At 41.1% G+C, this 2,185-nt stretch overlaps 1 protein-coding gene across 2 annotated transcripts in view; it reads right to left on the bottom strand.

Annotated features, from left to right (window-relative positions):
• The window catches only part of glra1 (glycine receptor, alpha 1), a 105,608-nt gene that overhangs the window by 50,634 nt on the left and 52,789 nt on the right, over nt 1-2,185 (bottom strand). The gene's annotated exons all lie outside the window — the stretch shown is intronic.

The raw sequence follows: 2,185 nt of genomic DNA, 5'->3' as shown, positions 1-2,185 counted from the left end.
GAGAGAGAGAGAGAGAGAGAGAGAGAGAGAGAGAGAGAGAGAGAGAGGTTTTTTGTGAAGGAGTCTGAGAGCTTTGTGGTGAAAGAGGTACAATGTCTACTGTAAATCTTCTACCAACTCTCCTTTATTATACATCTCACATGTAACCTTAAGGTTTTGTAAATATAAAATATACAATAAAAAACATTGATTAAGTGAATTATTCAGTTGGAATCAGAGAAAGTTATTATTATATACCGAAGTAAGAACAAGATAATACAGGCTGTAGTCAAATCTTTGTAAACGTAAATCTTTCATTATCATATCAAGTGTCTTCAGCCTGTCAGTAAATATGAACATTACATCGGATTCAGGAATTATTCAAAGAGATTTCAGCAGCATCAGTACTTTCATGTGTTTATCCTCCTTTTTCTTTTTATTAGTATTTGATGTCGTTTCAATTCTTTACAAAGAATGCTCCAGTGGATATAAATGTCTTATTCCTGTCACTTTGATCCACATGTGATATGAGTGTGTGTGTGTGTGTGTGTGTGTGTTAGAGAGTGAAGCAGAATGGTGTGTTTGATGTTCAAGTGCATGTTTAACAGCTGGTATGAGGACAAGTCTGTTCTCTGCAGGTCTGCTGAGACCCTCAGCTCCTTTAAATCAAGATTGAAGACTTTTCTGTTTGCTGCTGCCTTTAATTAAACCACATTCAATTAATATATTAATCAATTTCCTGCATTTCTGCATTTTACTACTGTATTTTATTTCTTACACTGTTTTTTTTAATGTTTTAATGAATGTTCTTAATTGTTTTTAAATCTCCTTTTCTTTTGCCTTATGTTTTGATGCTTTTAATGGTTTTATGTGAAGCACTTTGAATTACCTTGTTGTTGAAATGTGCGATACAAATAAACTTGCCTTGCCTTGCCTCATAAGGAGAGGATGAGGGAGGGAGAAAACGAGTGGAAGAGTGGGATGAAGAGGGAGAGAAGAGGTTGTGTGTCTGTGTGTGTCTGTGTGTGTGTGTGTGTGTGTGTGTAAGGAAGAGAAAGGGAGAGGGAGAAAGAGTGAGCGAGCAAGCGAGCAAGGAGAGCGCTGAAACAGGAATAAAGTCGCGTACCACCGGGACTTCAACACGCACTGCACCATTCTACCGACTCCATCTATCACTGTGCTCCGGCCCCAGCAACAATGTGTGTGTGTCTGTGTGTGTGTGTGTGTGTGTGTGTGTGTGTGTGTGTGTGTGTGTGTGTGTGTGTTTGTTGAGGATGGAGGGATATTGTAGTCCGAGCTTAAAGCGAGAGCCACACACTGCAACGAAACACCATCACTGCACAGAGAAACCGTCCTCAGCCACCGGCTCGCTCTCTGTGTCGCCTCCGGAGCTTTGAAATTGATTTTCTGGCTTGATAAAACCGATGAATCCAATTATCTCCGTACTTCTAATCCACCTTTTGAGAGATTAGAGCAGCAACACCGACTGTGGTCTCCAGCATCAGCATCAAGGGGTTCAATTTGACTGATCTGACTGCCGCTGTGTCTGACAGGCTGTGAGGGACGGACGCAAATGACATCTGAGTTCTGACAGGTTTCTTTTCTCACAGAGGTAAAGGGTTGGTACATCAGACAAAATCCTCTACAATCAACGATTTGGACAATAAAAGTCATCAGAATTAATTGTTTGGGAACTGGAACTGTTCCAACTGCCATCTCATCAAATACCGATCCTTGGTCAGCGGCACTTAACATCTGATACTGGCACACTGAGGCACCCTTTCAACTAAGTCCAATATAAAGCCAACCGCGTCATTACTAAACTGACGTAGTATAAAAAACGAGGAAGTCCACAAAGGGCAGTGGGAGTGGCAGATGCATGGATGGGTCAAACAAACACAGGACTTTCACCCAGGAAGCCCGCTGTTTGTGTCCTGGGTGAAAGTCAACCGTGACTTATTTTACCAGAGTTTACAAAACTTATGAACTAAACCACCGCTAGTTACGTAACAAACCAAACACACTTATTTCATGTAACAGACATTTATTTTAACCCAACTACGATCTTTTCCTAAACCTAACCAAGTAGTCAAAAACGGACTCCCCAAGGGAACATAGAGAGTCATAGTAATATCACCAACACCAGTGCGTGTTACGACGTTAACCACGTGTTACGACGTTAACCACGTGTTATGAAGTTAACCAC

This window comes from Anarrhichthys ocellatus, unplaced genomic scaffold (assembly GCF_004355925.1).
Source record: "Anarrhichthys ocellatus isolate YVR2014 unplaced genomic scaffold, GSC_Weel_1.0 scaffold122, whole genome shotgun sequence".
Taxonomy (NCBI): Eukaryota; Metazoa; Chordata; class Actinopteri; order Perciformes; family Anarhichadidae; genus Anarrhichthys; species Anarrhichthys ocellatus.
This window is presented reverse-complemented; position numbering and strand designations above follow the sequence as displayed.